The sequence below is a fragment of the Balaenoptera ricei genome, chromosome 3, assembly GCF_028023285.1.
Source record: "Balaenoptera ricei isolate mBalRic1 chromosome 3, mBalRic1.hap2, whole genome shotgun sequence".
Taxonomy (NCBI): Eukaryota; Metazoa; Chordata; class Mammalia; order Artiodactyla; family Balaenopteridae; genus Balaenoptera; species Balaenoptera ricei.
In genome coordinates this window covers 105,924,872-105,944,265 of record NC_082641.1, presented here as the reverse complement: position 1 = coordinate 105,944,265, position 19,394 = coordinate 105,924,872, and the positions used below count along the sequence as shown (strand labels likewise).

Here is a 19,394-nt window from a genome sequence, read left to right as displayed (position 1 = left end):
TGGGCCTCATGTAGGTAGACATGACCATGGTTAGATTAATTTCAGAGATTTGGAGTTTTCTTTTATTCACAAACAGCTTGACTCTGCCTACTTCCTAACATTTCTATCTAAGCCATCATCCATCTAGAGATTAGATGGATTTGGAAAGAGAGCAGCCTTGAGCTTCAGGAAATCCCAGCTCACAGTGACACCAACCAGCTTGTCCCTCAGAAGACTTGAGCCTCACTGTATGCTCTGTCCTGGAGGGGCCTGCACCTCAGACATCCACACATCCTGTGGCCCTATTTCTCCCTATCAACATGCACTGACCTCTCCAGCACCCCCAAGAGAATACGACATGGCAAACACTCTCACCTGAAGGTGCAAATGACATAATGGCATAAACATCCCCCCCCCACACACCACTGGGCACAGCCTTAACCCAAAGTAATAGCTCTCAAATGTCCATGAAAAGCTGGTTGCAGGGTGCGGGGTGGAGATTTGAGCAATAGTCTGAAAACCACACCAGACATGTGATTTGGTGAAATAAAGCTAGCATTGTTTATAGAATGTTCCTCTTGAGAGTGACTTCCAAGCATAACGCACAAGGGGCCTCGATTATCAAAGAATGTTTCTTTCTCAACTATCTTTTGGACAACCAAATAAAGCAAGAATACACTTTGGGATCAGAACAACATAAGTGTTACCCCTGGCTTCAGCATGTACCAGCTATGTGACCTTCAGCATCACCCGAATCTCAGCTTTCCCACCTGTGAAATGAGACCAAGAGTACCTCCCCTCATGAGGTATTATAAGAATAAAATGCATGCAGACTGTTTAGCACAGTTCCTACTACACAGCAGACATTGAACAAATGTTATCAATAAAATCAATAATAATATGTAAAGGGCCTAGCCCAGAGCCTATGACATAATAATCTATTTACTATTGTTACTATTATTATTATTATTCTCCTCAGAGAGCACTTCAGTGGTTTGCAGTTGGTAGGCTTGCAGTAAATGTTTGTCAATTTAATGAATACACAAACGGTTGCAGCCAACAAACTTCTTGGCCCATAGAAGAAAGAGAACTCTTCTGAATTCCATGCCTGAAGAATACCTTACCTCCTAAACATCTTAAAAGTAACACCTGTGCATAGCCCAGACCAGGTTTCATTTGCCATGCTGTCATCATGGCAGTTTCTCCCCTGTCAGCCCAGGAGGAGAGCAGGCAGTGGCACACACTGCCTTCCAGACAAGAGTCTGGACATGAGGCCAGCAGCAGCAGCAGGGCTGTGAGTTACCAACTGTTTCTGTCTGGAATTGGGGCATAAGTATTGTGACCATGGGGTTGTGTTAATTTACCTGGCTCCAAAGCCAAGCATCAGAGTGGGAACCTCACAGATATTCGTGTTTGTTTCTAAGATGACATCTACTTTGACTTTGCACAAATTGTGGAGCCATTAGGTATCCACCTCTTCATGTCAACGAAAGAAGTGCAGAAATATATGACACCACCAGTATCCAATGAGATATTCTCACTCTCTCTTTACCATGATCTCCACCATTGGCAGACAACCCTTCCTTTGTAGATTTTGAACTGGCAGAAGAAGGTGGATTTACCTACTCAGAAAGCCTATCCCAGAGGAGGCACTGGCTCCTGGAGCTAAACCTGAAAAAAGCCAGAGGGAAGAATCCAGAACAGAGATAAGAGGGGTGTTTGGGGAGAGGTGGCTTACTGCTCCATAAAGAGGTCGTGTTGGCAGCATCCTCTTGGATATAAGGGAAAGAACCATACTGCCCCAAGTCCAATTTCAAACAGATACCACAGGGGCATGGTGAGGAATCCTGGGAAAGGACAACTTCTTCAGTGAGGAAGAGAAGGGAGATGATATTTACTGAATATTTACATGATAATAGCAATGGTCATTTATTAAGGACATATGCAGACCCTATACAAAAATTACCCCATTTATCTGCACAATTACCCTATAACAAGTCCTGTATTAGTTTCCTAGGGCTGCCATAACAAAATATCACAGACTGGGTGGTTTCAACAACAGAAATACATTATCTCAGTGGTCTGGAGGCTGGAAGTCCAAGATGAAGGTGACAGCAGGTTGGTTTCCTCTTGGGGTCATAATGGAAGGTGTCCTCCAGGCCTCTCTCCTTGGCTTGCAGATGGCAACCCTCCTGCTGCCTCTTCACATGGTCTTCCCTCTGTTCATCTGCATCCCTGGAGACTCTTGTGTGTGTCCAATATCCTTTTCTTATAAGGACACCAGTCAGATTGGATTAGGGCCTACCCTAACAGCTTCATTCTACCTCTTTAAAAACCCTACCTCTGGGCTTCCCTGGTGGCGCAGTAGTGAAGAATCCACCTGCCAATGCAGGGGACACGGGTTCAAGCCCTGGTCCGGGAAGATCCCACATGCCGCTGAGCAACTAAGCCAGTGCACCACAACTACTGAGCCTGCGCTCTAGAGCCCACGAGCCACAACTACTGAGCCAGCATGCTGAAACTACTGAAGCTCTCACGCCTAGAGCCCATGCTCTGCAACAAGAGAAGCCACCACAATGAGAAGCCCACACACTGCAACGAAGAGTAGCCCCCGCTCGCCACAACTAGAGAAAGCGTGCGGGCAGCAACGAAGACCCAACACAGCCAAAAATAAATAAAATAAAATTAATTAATTAAAAAAAAAAAACCTATCTTCTGTGGAGAAAAGGGAACCCCCTTGCACTGTTGGTGGGAATGTAAATTGATACAGCCACTATGGAGAACAGTATGGAGGTTCCTTAAAAAACTAAAAATAGAATTACCATATGACCCAGCAAGCCCACCACTGGGCATATACTCAGAGAAAACCATAACTCAAAAAGAGACATGCACCCCAATGTTCACTGCAGCACTATTTACAATAGCCAGGACATGGAAGCAACCTAAAGGTCCATCGACAGACAAATGGATAAAAAAGATGTGGTACATATATACAATGGAATATTACTCAGCCATAAAAAGGAACGAAATTGGGTCATTTGTAGAGATGTGGATGGACCTAGAGACTGTCATACAGAGTGAAGTCAGTAAGAAAGAGAAAAACAAATATCGTATATTAGCACATATATGTGGAATCTACAAAAATGGTACAGATGAACCAGTTTGCAAGGCAGAAATAGAGACACAGATGTAGAGAACAAATGTATGGACACCAAGGCGGAAAAGCGGGGGGTGGGGGGTGGGATGAACTGGGAGATTGGGATTGACATATATACACTAATGTGTATAAAATAGATAACTAATAAGAGCATACTGTATAGCACATGGAACTCCACTTCGTTGTACAGTAGAAACTAACACAACATTGTAAAACAACTATACCCCAGTTAAAAAAAAAAAAAGAAAACAAACTTATGGTTACCAGGGGATAAAGAGGGGGAGGGATAAATTGGAACACTGGGATTGACATATACACACTACTATATATAAAATAGATAACTAATAAGAACCTGCTGTATAGCACAGGGAACTCTACTCAGTACTCTGTAATGGCCAATATGGGAAAAGAATCTAAAAAAAAGAGTGGACATATGTATATGTATAACTGATTCACTTTGCTGTACTCCTGAAACTAACACAACATTGTAAATCAACTATACTCCAATAAAAATTTTTTAAAAAAGAATTTAAAAAAAAATTTAAAAAAACCCTATCTCCAAATCCAGTCACATTCTGAGGCACTGGGGGTTAGGACTTCAACATACGAATTTGGGGGGGACACAATTCAGCCTGTAACAAGTACTATGATTCCTATCTTACTTATGAGGATTTTAAAATCTGCTGTGTCTAACAGAGCTAGTAAATGGTAAAGGCAGGCCTTAAATTTGGGTCTGTTTGACACGAAAGTCTGTTATGTCCACCATATAACACTGCCTCTAAAATCTGATTAGCAGTGCAGACACTAGGCTAGGCGTGACATCAACATCAGTATTTATACACTACTGTTATGTCTAGAAGGTTTTGGTAGATGGTTTTCTTAGAAGCTTACTTTGAAATTCATAATAAATGTAAGTCCTACAGTTGTAGATTAATTTACATTTTGTTCCTTTGTTACTAGAGAAAATTTCTCTAAGCAACAGAAAAATCTGTAATCCGCCCCTGCACAAGCACATACCTGCTCTGGCTAATTATTTAAGACGTTGGTCAAAGCTATGCTCCTAATTAACAGTGTGCGCTGCTTATGCCAAAACACGAGCCCAGCACCTCTTGCAGTTTGTAATCCATCTGGTCTCCAGGTCCATGCTGCCAGTGTCAGGTATGGCTGCCGTCTGCATGTCACCTCTCTTCCTGCATGGGGTGGGAGGAGGGATCCATGGTAGGTAATGAATCAATAAGGCTCAGCTAATTCTCTGGACTCTGTTGACATGCATGGTCGGTTTTCTCTCATGATTAATTACACTCGCTTCTGCAGGAGGATTAATTTACTTTTCTGGAGCACTTTTCTGATTTCTGCTGTTAAACAAATCTCAACAAAATCTCAGCTCAGAAGGAATGAAGTCCAGTTCAATGTGGGTATGACAACTGTCAAAATTCACACCTTGAAAGGGGACAGGTTACAAATAGAAGTAAGGATGTGTGTGTGTATGTGTGTGTGTAAATACATGTATGCACATACATAAGCATAAACATAAATCTTGTACAATTATGATTTGTCTCATTAAGGTGACTATATGTCCATTTTTTCACGGTTGCCACCTATTTCAAAAAGCATACTAAAATAAATGTACAAGCAAATTAGATACTGCAGATTTCAGATAATAATACAGTCAAAAAAGGAGAGCAGATAATTGGAGACATATTCACAATTAGACATAACTCTCTTCAAACAAAGAAGTACCCCTAGTTAATTAATGTTTGTCAGCACTTTAAAATCATACAATTCAACATCCTAGACATTCCCACCTAAACACTGAAAGACAAAAGGTTGGGGGGGTATGGAGCAGCTTAGGCTGGTTCTGGGTCTGTCTTGCTCAGTTATTCATCAGATTTACCAAAGATGGGGGAGTAAAACCACGGGCAGAGTAGCTGGAACTAAATTTTCTTAAAAGCTATTGCTCTGTCTCTACCTGTCATTTTTCTTCATGAGTGAATAGGGAATAATTCTTCAGAAAATCATTTCACAGGAGCAGTAACATCAAATTTTAATTATTAACATCATGATTTGTTATTTATTGGGTATCAACAGTGCATTAGATGTTGTACAATACACATAGAGCTCCAAGTCTTAAATCAAGTTGACTCAGAAATGTGGGTCTTTAGCCTTGTTTTTTGTTTTTTTTTTTATGACAGGATTTTGGGCAGTGAGCTGGATAATGAGGTGCTGCCTACCCTGGAGGGAAGTGTCTTTCTGGCACTTAGGTTTTATCACCCACCAAATAAGAACAGAGCATTTACCTGAGAATTGAAGATTCCAAACTAGGGAATGGACCTTGAAGGACATCACTTCCAGTGGTCTCCAACCCCGCTCCGACCTTTGCTGACCATGGGCCCATCTCAGTAAACTATCTGAGCATGCACCCTGTTATTTTTATATATTCACTTATACGTTTTATATATATATATATATATATATATATACACACACACACTATTGTATCAATATATTACAATCTTTAAAGCCACAAAATGAGAAAATTTAAAAAGGTAACATGTAACGTGGAGATAAAATGTTTTAAAATAATTTTTATTTTATTATATTTTATTAATAGGAACAAAGAATTTTTTTCTCTCACTAAAAAGACACCTCTATTGATAACATTTCTCTGTTGAGAATAATGCAAATGAATATGATTCATTATTTTTTTAAATCTTAGTTTAATACTTTGTGATGCTGGGATTTGATAGTTTGGCACTGCTTTGATGGCTGCCACTGGTGAGAAAGCTACTTCTCAAAAATATATCCAACAAAATGGTGAAAAAAATGCTGGCTGGGCTTACTAAATTATGAAACTTATTTCTAATCTCATTCACCAATTACGTGAAAGTTTTTATAGAAATTTGCTAGTAAATTTATATTTTTCCTGCTCTATCATTTGTTCTTGTCAACAAACTGAAACTTACTGTGGTTTTATATATCTAATAAATGAGCTCAAAATATACTGAAACTCTTCATTTTTAAATCAGTTTTGAAATTCTATTTCTAAATTTTCTGAGTTTGTGATGTTATGGTTTTTAAAGTTTAAACACTTATACAGCTTTGGCAACAAAAATAACATTAATAATGGAAACATTTTCAGCCATTATTTTCAAAATGCTTTCTCCAAAGCACAAGTTACTGTCAAAAAACATCTGATTTCTCATTTTAGAGAAGGAGTAAATTAGTTTAGTTGACTGATTAAAGGCCTTCCTTTAAACTCCACTCTTTCATTAACTGAGTGATCTTGGGGAAGTCACTTCACCTTTCTGTGCCTCATTTTCCTCATCTATAAAAAGGAGTTGGCAGTCTCTACCTTCTAAGACTGTGTGAAGAATCAGTGACTTAACTCATTAAAACAGAACAATGCCAGGCCCATACTAAACCCTATATAAATGGAACGTATGAAGTGTGTTTTGCTTTACAAAAATTTCTGCCAAGAGTTCTACTACCAACAGCTAGTTGTCATCACAGAAGATCAGCATAATTGGACACACGTCTTTTCATAAAAAAAAAAAGCACAACTTTATGTTTGACTATGCTTTAATTATTTTGACCCAAGATAAGCTACAAACCTCTCTGTGACACAAAAGATTGTCATGGTTATTACACATTTCATTCAAAATATTGTTAAGACTCTACTATTTGCAATTCTGTTATTTAAAATAATATCATCCATAAATTTCTTTAACAGGTCCCAATAAACTACAATATATGGAAACATGTTAATGTGAATGAACAATGAAGATACTGCTGCAACTTTCAGTGCTGGAGTACTCCTGCTCTGCCTATAGTATCCTATGTGGCATCTCAGTTGTGAGATGGGACCATCTGATTCACCAGACCTCAAACATCAGTAAGCTTACTTCCTTTTTTTAACTTTTAGATAAAAATGTAAATATGAAGGAGTTGTCCTCTTCATTCTTTCCTCCACCGTGGAGTCCACTGATCTGGTCCAGTGGTTTCCCAGCAGAGATTCTCTGGATTCCACGCAGAGCTGCTGAATCAGACTCCCAGGCATGGCCTGCTTCTCAACCAGCTCCCAGCCTGTGTTGGTCTGACAACTAGATGACTATCTAAGCTCCTCACGAGGGAGGCTTCCTTCCTGTAGCCTTGACAGGTGGTCATCTTCTTGAACATTTCCAGTGACGAGGAGTTTATTATCTTTCAGCATAGCTCATCTCATTTTTGGATTCCTGTAATTGTCAGAAAATGTTCTACCTCCCTGTCATTTTCCCACTGGTGTGAGTATTTTACATTCTGGCGTCACATAGAAAACACTTCACACCATCTCCTCCATCCCCCATTCCTCCTCTCTCCTCCCCAGACTATTCGAGCAATCCCCATTTGACTTGGTTTCTGGGATGTTTTGCCCTTCCGATTCCCCTGGCTGCTCTCCGACTTGGGAATGTTGTTCAATATCCCACGTGTCATCAGACCAGGTCAGGACGCCGTGAGTGTGTGACCTTCTCTGCCGCTGCTGCTGCAGTGGCATCATTAATGCCAAAGAAATTCATCATCGCCAGCTAAGCTTCCTGTATCCTCTCCATACGGGCGCTTCATGTAGATGCACCACGTACATTCATTGACAGTAGTAACATCTTATGTAATTTAGCTGAGGTATTTTCAAACTCTCATCTAGATATTCCTTTTATGTCTTCTCCTATGTGATATATTGGTTTGCAGTGCAAAGCCTTAAAAGATTTGATATCATCTATTTTATGTCTCTATCTTTATCTTATTTCTTGCCATAAAAAGTATGGGATCAAGGCAAACACTGAACCTATAAGTAAGGTCAGCTGGTACCATGTAGGCCCAGTTCTGCTGAATAACTTTTAACAGGACACTTACCCTTTCTGCATCTCTCTGCACTCACCAATAAAATGAGAATAACAATGCCTACCCACTCGATCTCAGAAAGTTTTAACAATAATTAAATGAGTTACAAATTGAGAAAGCCGTTTAAAAAATTATATTATTATTATTACAATGTAACCTGTAGGCACTTAATACACATTAATGGGGAAATGAAACAGATAAATGATGGAGAGCAGACTGAATAATAACAAGAAGGGAGGATCAGAGGGAAGGTAAGATGTAACATCAATTCAGGCTCTTGGCACCATAAGCCAGTGTCTGTTGCTGATGGCAAGACAGAGAGAATCAAGGCCTTAAGTCCAGTGTGGTGTTTAAAAAAGGCAGGGCTTAGTTTCTGGTGAGAGATCATCTCACCCACAATTTCGATAGCTCCATGCAGTTAATGAGGCGTCTAGTACCACCTGTTTGGAATGTACCCAGGAAGAAATGTAATGGGCAGGAGGCAGGAGCCAAGAGGCAAGGCTCACATTCATCAATGCGCATTGCTTGTCTTCCGGCGACAGCAAGATATTTAACTGCCGAGCGGCAAATCCCATTTGACTGTTTAAGTAAAAGGTAATGATTAATATCAAGCTAAAAGTGTGTGCCTTGCTGCATTTTATTAAATAAAATACACTCATGGCATATGTATGAAATAAAATTGCATTTTTAACAAGTTTTTCATTCTGCCATGAACTCAGTGTCACAGGACATTTGGTCCTGTGCATTTAGTCATCCATCCATTTATTTAAACAAACATCTCTTAAGTGAATATTATGGGCCAGGCTTTATCACAGATAGAGCAGGACTAAAAGATGAATAACCTTACAGCCTGAGGTCGAGGGGGTGGTGGGAAGGACAGAGAGAGAGAGCAACTTAAGTGTAATCTGATGTGACAGAACAAGGGCTGACTCAGGGTGCACTGGGCTCCCAGGTGATCTTTGAGCAGTGGATGAGTCAGGACTCCGTTGCAGATCAGAGGGACCACTCTAGCTAGTAAGTAGAAAGAGATTTACTACAGAGACCGAGATGCTAACAGAATCACTGAACGGTCAGGAGGAGCAGTCTCTATGCTGAGCCTGGAGAGGAGAATTCTAGACCAACACTGCAGAGCTCTCCCCACCCCCCAAGGGGAGTGTCCTCTCTGCCAAACTCAAGGAGCTTGGGAATCAAGAGGCTGCCAATGCAATGTTGGCTCTACGAATAGGCCTCACTAGCAGCTCTCCAGGGATCACAACTGTTGGCTCCTACTAGACCCTTGCTGGGGTGGTGGGGAGGCTAATATACCACCATTGCTGTCACCATTTAACTCAGTTCTGAATTTGTCTTGTGTGACTGCATCCGATTAGCAGAGCCCTAAATCACACCTGGATCCCTAGTTGCAAGGGAGTCTCTTTCCAGCCCCTGCAGTACCGGAGCACTGGAAGGCGGTGTGAACAGCTGCGAGTGGACTCATCCATCCAGCACAGTCAGCCCAGCAGAGAACGTAAAAATGGAGAGATCTTAGGGCCGAGAAAGGGATGGCCGAAGGTAGGAGGAACAGCGTGTACATGAACCTAACCAGCATTGGAACAACACCCTGATGAGCTATGAACAGAACAAAGGACAGCATTTTAAATGTCATAATCTTTTTGGTCATCAATGTTACTGGCTTCATTTTTCCCATCTGTAAGATAGGGAGAGTTTCTATGATTCTCTACTAATTAATCAGAAATTAATAAGACACAGAAACATCAAAACTCATCATCTTGGTGTGAATAGTTTTACACAGGCTAGTTAGATACTCTGTTTAATGGGAGAAGGGTGATCTTCATAGTATTTGCAGAAACTCATCATGTGACCAGTAAATTCCTTTCCTAATAATACAGTATTGCAGGTTTGTTACGATAATGTTAGAATGGTGGGAACTTAATAAGTACTTGTTGATATGAAATAAAAGTGTAATCATCATGGAATTCCATTGGAAAGTCATGGAAATGTAGAACTCTTCCCAGCTTTCTTTTCATGGCATGTCTTAGAAACCTGCGCTCGTGATGCACACGTAAAGAAATGAGCAAGCCAGAGCTTTGCACTGTTTGCCGGGCCTTGTGCTCAGTCAAGGTGAGTGTTTGGCAAGTGGAGGATCTTCCATTTCAAAGTTTTCATGAATATGTAATTCACCTAGTCACAACAGATGTATTTCATGCAGCTTGGAAAGCCACATGTTATTTCCTTGCAATAATGGCCTCCTCTGCCCCTGCTTAGAGACAAAGAGGTTCAGCAGCTGTTGAAGGTCAGGCTACCATTGAGATACTGAGTTACAGCACACAGACAGTGGCATGCAAATCACCTGCAGAAGCGCAGCTGACATGAGGTGGCAGCAACCTTCAAATGCCTCTCTCTCTCTCTCTCTCTCTCTCTCTCTCGCTCTTCCCCTCTCTCTCTTTCCAGACCAAGAGGAAAGAAATCCAAGCAAGCTATGAGAGAATATACAACCAGAAAAGCTTTAAAAATGGGTGATGGGCAGAGATAACGCAATGAAACATGAACTGACCATTCCATTTGCTTAGATTCTGCCTCATCATCTGCTCTTACAATGATAGACAGCGATGATCATAAAGGAGACCAGTGCTAAACCAAGAAGGCACGAATAACCCCAGAATTACACCCTGGGGGGCAAAAAACTGAGTAGATGCCTTCACAAGCAACCATCTACCTCATTAACAGTAGTGGAAGCAAAGAGTAGTTCTGGGTTGTGAGCTTTCCCCAGATGAATGGAGCTAGTAACTTAGGTCCCTCCTGTGTCTCTGTTTCTTCATTTACACACACACACACACACACACACACACACACACACACGCGTGCGCGCGCAAAGAGAAGTTTCATAAAGATGATCTATGCCTTAACCGATTAACAATTACAAAATAAGAAATATGACTATACTATAATTGAATTGTCACCAGCAGTATAAGAGGGCAATGCCAAAATTTCCTTGTACTTATAATGAGTTTTCTTCTTATATTAAATGTCTTTTTTTTCACCAAGCTTATGCCAATTACTCCTGACTTGTCTCTTTGACTAATGGGGAATAACTGATCCCCACTTTCTTTCTAACATTCACACCTGTCCAAGTACTGTTATTTTTCAGTCTTCCTGCTTTTTCCCAGAAAGTAGCTAACACTCTTGATTTTAGAAAGAATCTTTTAAAATGTATTACTATTTCAAGAGATTTCTGAAACCTGGCCCACTTGACTTGCTGTTATTTTAAAAAAATGAAATGTTTAAAACTTGAGAATGCTTTATGCCTTCAGGGTAACTAGCACCAATGAGCTAGTTTAAGCTGAGATTTTTTTTTTTTTTTCTTTCTCTGCTTTAGTCTTTTTAACATGAGTTAGCCACTGAGAGTTTGTATAGAGTTATGAGAAGATGGTCTGGGGCTTAAGGTATGGTCAAAATGTGGATGTCAGAGAAGACTGACACCTCTTATATCTGCTGAATAATTGTCATGAAAGGGTTGCTATGAGGACTAATAAGGGAAGAGCAGGAACTGTGGAAATAGAACCTCACACAGGAATTATAGAAAAGAACCCTGTCCAGAACGAGAGAGCCCAACACACAGCATAGGCCTTGGGTCCAGCCTCAGAGGCCATTCCTCCAGCATGCTCTGGGCCTTCTCAGAACTCCTGGCCCTGACATGGGTGTCTTCTCTGTAGAGGACACCTCCCCTCAGCAGACAGGAGTCATGCAGAGATAGTTTGGTTCAAGGGGGAGACAGGCTGGTTCTTGAAAGCACAAGAGGATGACTATCAGGTTTACCAAGAGGGTCCATCTTCCCTCGGCAGCCAGAGGACATGATTTCTCTGGCATAAGGTGAGGAAAGGGTGGGTGAGCCAACTCCTTCAGGGGTAAAGAAGAGCATTATCCAGCTACTCCAGCCGACAACTCACGCAGGATTCACAAAGTAGGAGAAGACCCTAGAGACTTCTTGCCTAAATATCTAACCGTAAGCTCATACTGCGTTCATAGGCTCTGGATAATTGCTCTGCTTTTTGCTTCATTTTGCCTGAGCAGCCTCAGCACTCATGAAATACCTACAGTATGGGGTGAAAACCTGCACAGAGGCATAATGGATTAGCCACAAATAATGCCTTTGCCAACTGCAAATTTTCCCATTTTCTTCAAGCTGCTTACAGAAAAAGCTGCTTTATTAATTATTCTAACAATTTGCTAATTACTTAGGTTTTAAGGGGGCTTCTATGTGTTTTAAAACCACATTTACGTTAAATCCCAACATAAATGAGGCACAGAAATAAACATCAATGCTGTCGTGTGAGATCATAGTTAACGGAGATAATGGTTCTTCCCCCCATTTCTGCTATTTCACTCTGAGGATGTTAAACTGTTTTCAAGATCGTCTTCCCTTCCAGGCCTCAAGGATGGATTTAATTTTGTACAATGCTCAGACTTGATGGCTAATAGCAATAATGCGAGCACAAACATCTGGACTCACTACAGGAAATCCTTTCCCTCATTTTGAGAGTCTGACGCCAACTTGAGTGAAAGGTGGGTAAGAGCTTCCATGCCTCAGCCACCAACGGAGAACTGCAATAGAAAGGTGTTCTGAGAAGGAAGGAGAGACTGACAAGAAATGAGAACTAACCTTCAGAGAACATTCTCCTGCCATCAAAGTGAGATTCCACGTGGAGTTTTTGGTTTTTGTTTTTTAATGCAGATTCTGATTCAGTCCATCCAGGACTGGGGCTGAGACTGCATTTCGTTTTTTGTTTTGGGTTTTTTTTTTGTTTGTTTTTCAATATTTATTTATTTATTTGGCTGCACTGGGTCTTAGTTGCGGCATGCAGGATCTTAGCTGCGGCATGCGGGATCTAGTTCCCCGACCAGGGATCGAACCTGGGCCCCCTGCACTGGGAGCACGGAGTCTTAACCACTGGACCACCAGGGAAGTCCCCACATGGAGTTTTTGTATTCAGAAAATGCTAGGGCAAGAGATTTAGAAGACAGGATTTTTAATCTTTTTTTTTAATATTTATTTATTTATTTATTTGGCCCCGTTGGGTCCTAGCTGCAGCACACAGGATCATCGTTGTGGCATGCGGGACCTTTCATTGCGGTGGGCGGGCTCTTTGTTGCGGCATGCAGGCTTCTCTCTAGTTGTGGCGTGTGGGGTCTAGAGCACGTGGGCTCAGTAGCTGCAGTGCGCGAGCTTAGTTGCCCTGCAGCAGGTGGGATCTTAGCTCCCCGACCAGGGATCAAACCTGCTTCCCTTGCATTGGAAGGCAGATTCTTAACCACTAGACCACTAGGGAAGTCCCATCTTTTTTTTTTTAAGCAACTCACAAACACTCTTAATTTAGCTAAAGTCATGCACATATCTTAAAAAGGCTGACAGTACAAAGTGAAGTGGAAGGTTTTAATAATTGTATTTGAAACCCTGATCCTAGCCCAATAAGATGGAGATAAGGTTGACCCAAACCCCCATGCTGGAGACTGTGGAAATCCAATAGTTCTCTGAGTATCTAGGTGTGGGGGGATTTACAGTCACAGAAGTACTTTTGTTCAGCTTTCCAGTCTCTATTGAATTGTTCTCTGTGAGGTTTCCTGTGTTTACACCCTTGGTGTCCATCACCCTAACATGGGACCCAAATCCTTCTCCGTGACTCCACTTGTCACGTGCTCTCTCCCTTTTACCTCCAAAGCATCAGCAAACATAGGTACCAGAAATTTCAACGGAAAGGTGGGAGCCAACACATGGATACAATGGGGGAGATGTTATGCAGGCTGCTACATCTTACACTGTAAGAAAAGCACTTGAAAACCCTGAATTAGTCCTTTCTGCCATCCTAGTACCATCAATTTCTTACTGGCTGTATCCACCCTAGCCATTTAACCTCCCACCATTTTGCTAATCCTTCTCGCCTCCTCGTCCCTGTCACGGGATGAATTATGTCCCCCCAAGGACACATTCAAGTCCTAAGCCCTAGTATCTGTGGATGTGACTTTATCTAGAAATACGGTCTTTGCAGATGTAGTCAAGTTAAGATGAAGTCATTAGGGTGGCCCCTAATTCAATGTAACTGATGTCCTTATAAGAAGAGGAGAAGGGGCACAGAGAAGCATGGCGAGAATGCCATGTGACCACAGAGCCAGGGATTGGAGTGATACGGCTGCAAGCCAAGACACAACCAGGATGGCCAGCCACCACCAGAAGCTAGGAAGAGGCAAGCAAAGATTCTACCCACAGCTTCTTAGAGGAAACATGGCCCTGCTGACACCTTGATTTCAGAATTCTAGCCTCCCAAACTGTGAGAGAATAAATGTCTGATACTTTAAGCCCCCACTTTGTTACGGCAGCCCTAGGAAACTAATACAATACCTGCCTCTTCCTTCTTTCTCCCTCCCTCCCACTTTCTCAGCAGAGATATTTAGCATCTCTTATGATCTTGACATCTACGCTCAGATCCTCAAATTTGCCCACCAGCAGCTGATGCATGTATTTTCCTATTCAAGGATAGTTCCATCCCTAAGAGATATCCTGGTGCCAGAGGTTAAGAAAATATTTTTTTCTCCACTACCTCTAGTGTATTGAGATTGTAAAAACAAATAATCTGAAGTGCCCAAATCAGATTTGGAGGTCAAAACTCCACAAATCAGCTGTTGCTCTTGATCAAATAAGCCGACTCTTGCTTCATAACCATTGACAGCTTCCCGTGGTCAATAGAGAGGAAGATCCTCCTGCTTTTCAGAGCCTAGAAAGCTGGTGTGAACTGGCCTCCGCCCCCCTGTGCCTCATCCTGGACTGCTCCCCAGCGTCTGCTCTTGGCTCTGACAACACTGGCTTCTTTCACTTCCTCCTTTTCAACACATACTCCCTCCGCCCTCACACCATTGACTCTGCTGCTCCTGCTGCCTGAAACTCTTTTCTCTCCGCAACCCCTGCCCCAGCCGCTCTCTGAGCAGCTGCCTAATCATCCTCTGATCTCACTCAACTGTCACGTTCTCTGCCAGGCCTTTCCTGACACCCCAGGACTGAGTCACATCCCCCCAATTACAGACCCTTATGGCACCCACTGCTTTTCCTTACTAATGTTTATTAGTTTTTAATCATAATAGAAACTCTTTTAATTGAGCTCCTCTGGGAAATTAACTGATGTTTTCAACTCCATCTGGAAAATGTATTGACTGATTGCCAGAGTATGATAAACACTTGTGACTTCTGCCACCTAATACCTTCATCACTTCCACCCCACCAGCTGAGCTCTAGCCTTACTAAGAGAGGGTTGTTTTTGTTCCCAAACCTGTTTATGGTAGTTGAACTTGATTACTGTAATTATATAGTTTAATTAAATATCACATAAACTGATCGAATATGAGCATAAAAAGAGAGTCACTGTTTCTATGAAAACTTAAGTTCAATGCTATGAAAAGACTTGAAAAAGCTGGAGAAAAAATTGCTCTTAAACTGTAGGCAAGACAAGTATAAAAGATTGGGGAAAAATAATAAAAATCTAAATGAGTTCAAATTACTTCACAAGTGTCTTTACGTTCTCCCTCTACTTTAAAGTGTCTAAAACTGAAAATTATAGATGATATACATTTTGAGTGGGCTTTATGCAAGAAAGATAATGTAAACCTTCAGTTACCAGACTGATCCTCAAAGAAAGCACCTTGGTCCTACCAAATTTGGCAAATAAATTTTCATTTATGTGTTTTAAGTAAAAAATAAAATTGTTATATATACATAAACATACATACACACACACATGTACCCCTACCCACATTTTAATGATTTCCCATTCTACCTGCATTTTCCAATCACCTAATCAGCTACCAGTCTCCCTCTCATTGGATAAAGGGACTTCTACAGTAAAGATCAGTAAATATTTACTGATGTGATCATTTGATTATAGATTTGACTGTGAGTTCCATTACACCAAGGGGCATGTCTACCAGGTTCAACCCCAGAGTTCTAGCGCCTAGCACTGGAATGTACATACTCAGTAAGCATTACTCCGAAAAAATGAATGAAAGATAATTTCCCTTTACTTTGTGTTGTGCAGACATAGTAGATAATATAGCAAAATATTTAAACAGATTTCTGAAAGATGCTGAAAGCAGTGGAAAAAATTATCCCTCAGAACTCTTCTGAGCAGTGAGTGTTAACTTCAACCCTGTGGAAGACTGTTCTTCCACAGAGTGTGGGGACGTGTTTCTGTCTGACTGATGGGCTGGCTGCCCTGTTTTGTCTGAACAGGACTCCCTGGATAGGTGTGGATCTGAATCAGGGAATGAAGGAAGCACTTTTTCCTCTTCTCTCCTCTCTTTATGCTGTGAGAAATCTATCCTCCTCCATGATCCAGGCAGGCTTAGTGAACATAACAGACGGGTTTAATCCATAAAAATGAAAAACTTTTCCCATTTCAACTCCATTTCCTGCTTCTCTAAGTAAAACAAAGTTTTCCCTGAGGAAATGATGTAAATGCACTCAAATGTTCTTAAAAGATGCCACATAGCACAAAATATTGCTATACACTAAACCACGAGATTTTCATTTACATTTAAAAAGAAATATGAGTGTGGTAGTGGAAAAAATACAGATAGGAATTAGGACATGCTTTCGCTGTGATCTCCCTCCCTAAAGCATCAATTTCCTTGTCTGGAAAATGGGCTTGGTAAAAATACATGCCCTACCTATGTTACAGCATTCCTGTGAAGGATCAAAATAAATAATATACATGAAAACTTCTAAAATACTACAAAAGGTAAAGTACATTTTTCCTGTCATTGTTACTACAAGGTCCCCACACCAGATTTCCTCAGCAGCTTCAGTCTCTGCCCTTCTCTGCCTGGCAGGGTACACGCAACTCATTGCCTTTCGCACAGACACAGGCCATCTTCTGTTACTGCACTTGAGAAGATGCTGGAGTCTACTGATTTGGGGGTAGACAGTCAGGTCCTGCTCCAGCAAACCTTCTGGGGAAATCCATGGAACACTCAATCTGTATCTCCTCCCATAGTCTTTTCAAGACAGATATAGAGAGGGAGCATGAGTCAAGGCCCCTGTGAAAACCATAATTTCATTGCCAGTATGGGTTTAAACTTTAACAGCTTTGGTATCCATCTGTAAAATGTCATTTCTGTTGGTTCCATCCTAGTAGTTCAAACAATAGAAAATTACAAATTCACCTCCCTCAATAAAATGTATTAAGTCTGCAGTCTCTGTATAATATATGTGCACTCAAGCTACACTATTCTACAATTACTTTTATTTTTTAGCATTTTTATTTGGCTCTTATGCTACATAATTAATGGTGTTTACATGGAAAGTTTCTCTAACTAATGTAAATGGCATAAGTGGATTACTGAGAAAGCTTTAAAACAAATAAACATTTTTCTCCTTTTAAAATTTTCTTCACTCTCCTCTGAAGGTCTGGCAGAAGAGCAGAGTTTTTTAAATGTCAAGGGGAATATAGAAATCAGGCTACGGAGATCCATTCTTCCCTAGTAAGACAGACTTATAATTCTGTTTCCTGTAATGGTTGGCCTGGGGGAGTCAACAGCGACCCCACTGACCCAACACATCCAGACTCAGAAGCCAGTCTTTTCTTTGGGAGGTTGCCACTGTTTTTCTCATGACCTTAAACATAACACAATATCTGGTCCCTACAGATGACTTCCCGCAGAGTTTTCAGTACTGGGGATGAGACGTTCATGAGATAAACAAATAAGCTCACTATAAAGACCAGAAAAAAACCAGGGAAGGAAACCTACCAGGTTTCTAAATACCTCCACCATCATGATCACATCACCCAGCTGGGGCAATTATTGGGGCTGTCCCTCCTAGTCAAAGTTCACACTGCATGTTTCTTCAGTGGCAGCACAGAGCCAGGTTACTGTAAAATAGAGTTGGCATGACAGTCATTAACTGTCAGGACATACATTATTTTTCTAAGGTGTTCTCAAGAGAAAGTGTTAACATCAAAAGCCATTTCTTTGCTCCTGCTCTCTCAGAGGCAAAGCCTGGCAGGCAGAAGTGAAGATGCCTCACTCCTCACCACACGTCCAGCCCTTAGGAGGTCTTGAAGGCAGCCTGGCTCCAGGTCATCGCTGGAAGAACAGGTAACAGTGTTTCCTAAAGTACCCTTGGAGTTAACTCAGGAGTTGCGGACCAGGCTCTACCAGCAGGCTTCCTCTAGAGCAGGCTTCTCTCTCAGAACTGACAGCAAAGCTGGCAGGGCCTTGAGATCTAAGAGACAACTCAACCCATGTCAGTTCTGAACGGATGTTCCAGGACACAGAGATCCTTGCACCGGTCCTATCCAGATTCCTAGAGCATAGCTTGGAATTAGAGTCCAGACCTAGAGAACAAGATGGAGATCAAATGCCTATGACAAGCCCGTTTTGAGTGAACAAAATTGCACAAGACCCATGGCTACACTAAGACCTTCATATTCTCTTTTTTTTTTTTTTTTTTAATTTATTTAATTGGCTGCACTGGATCTTAGTTTCAGCACTCGGGATCTTCATTGTAGTGTGCGGGATCTCTAGTTGCGGCATGTGCAATCTAGTTCCCTGACCAGGGATCGAACCCAGGCCCCCTGCGTTGGGAGTGGGGAGTCTTAACCACTGGACCACCAGGGAAGTCCCAAGACTTTCATATTCTCTTAAGACTCTTACTTTTCACATCACGTGAACCATGTTAAAATCTATATACATCTCACACTTCATAATTTTGCTATGTAAGATTTTATAATTTTGCTTTTGAAATAATTTGGCTAAAGTATCTAAAATATGCTGTGATTTCTCAACACTCATCATGTATATTTAAGAACTCTCCCTCAGGAAGAGCATCTCATCTAAAAACTGTTTTCAAATATAATGAAATTGTTTTGAACAATGAATCCAGCAATTAATATAGCTGATGCAGTATTACAGTCTGTAACCATTAATAAATGTTTATTAATTTTGCTTTGGCAGATTTTTTTTTTTTATTTTGGAGACAATAATTTTTCCTGGTCAGACTTCAGACATTTTCCCAAGCTTAGCTCATATGCCCAGCACTGTGAGTCTTACACCTAGAGGTAAACTGGTCCTCTGCGCTCGCAGCACTCAGCCAAGCTCTCCCAAAGTGATTGGGCATCGATTACAGTGAGTTCTCAGGGATGCCCAGCCATTTCACGGGACTTCCACCCTCAACTAAAACAATCATGAGGAGGTCTGAACAACCCAAGAAATTCTTACTAATTGAATTCAAATTCTGAAAATTTGTGAATTTTTGGCTCTTTGGAGAAATTCACCAGTAACCAATGCTAAAAGCCTTCACTGGTGACCCTGGGTGGAGTCATTCTTCTCGTTCAGTGGATGAAAT

The 19,394-nt window shown here is 41.3% G+C and overlaps 1 protein-coding gene across 9 annotated transcripts in view; it reads right to left on the bottom strand.

Annotated features, from left to right (window-relative positions):
• MEGF10 (multiple EGF like domains 10) overlaps nucleotides 1-19,394 on the bottom strand; it is a 364,824-nt gene that overhangs the window by 309,093 nt on the left and 36,337 nt on the right. The window lies entirely within an intron of this gene.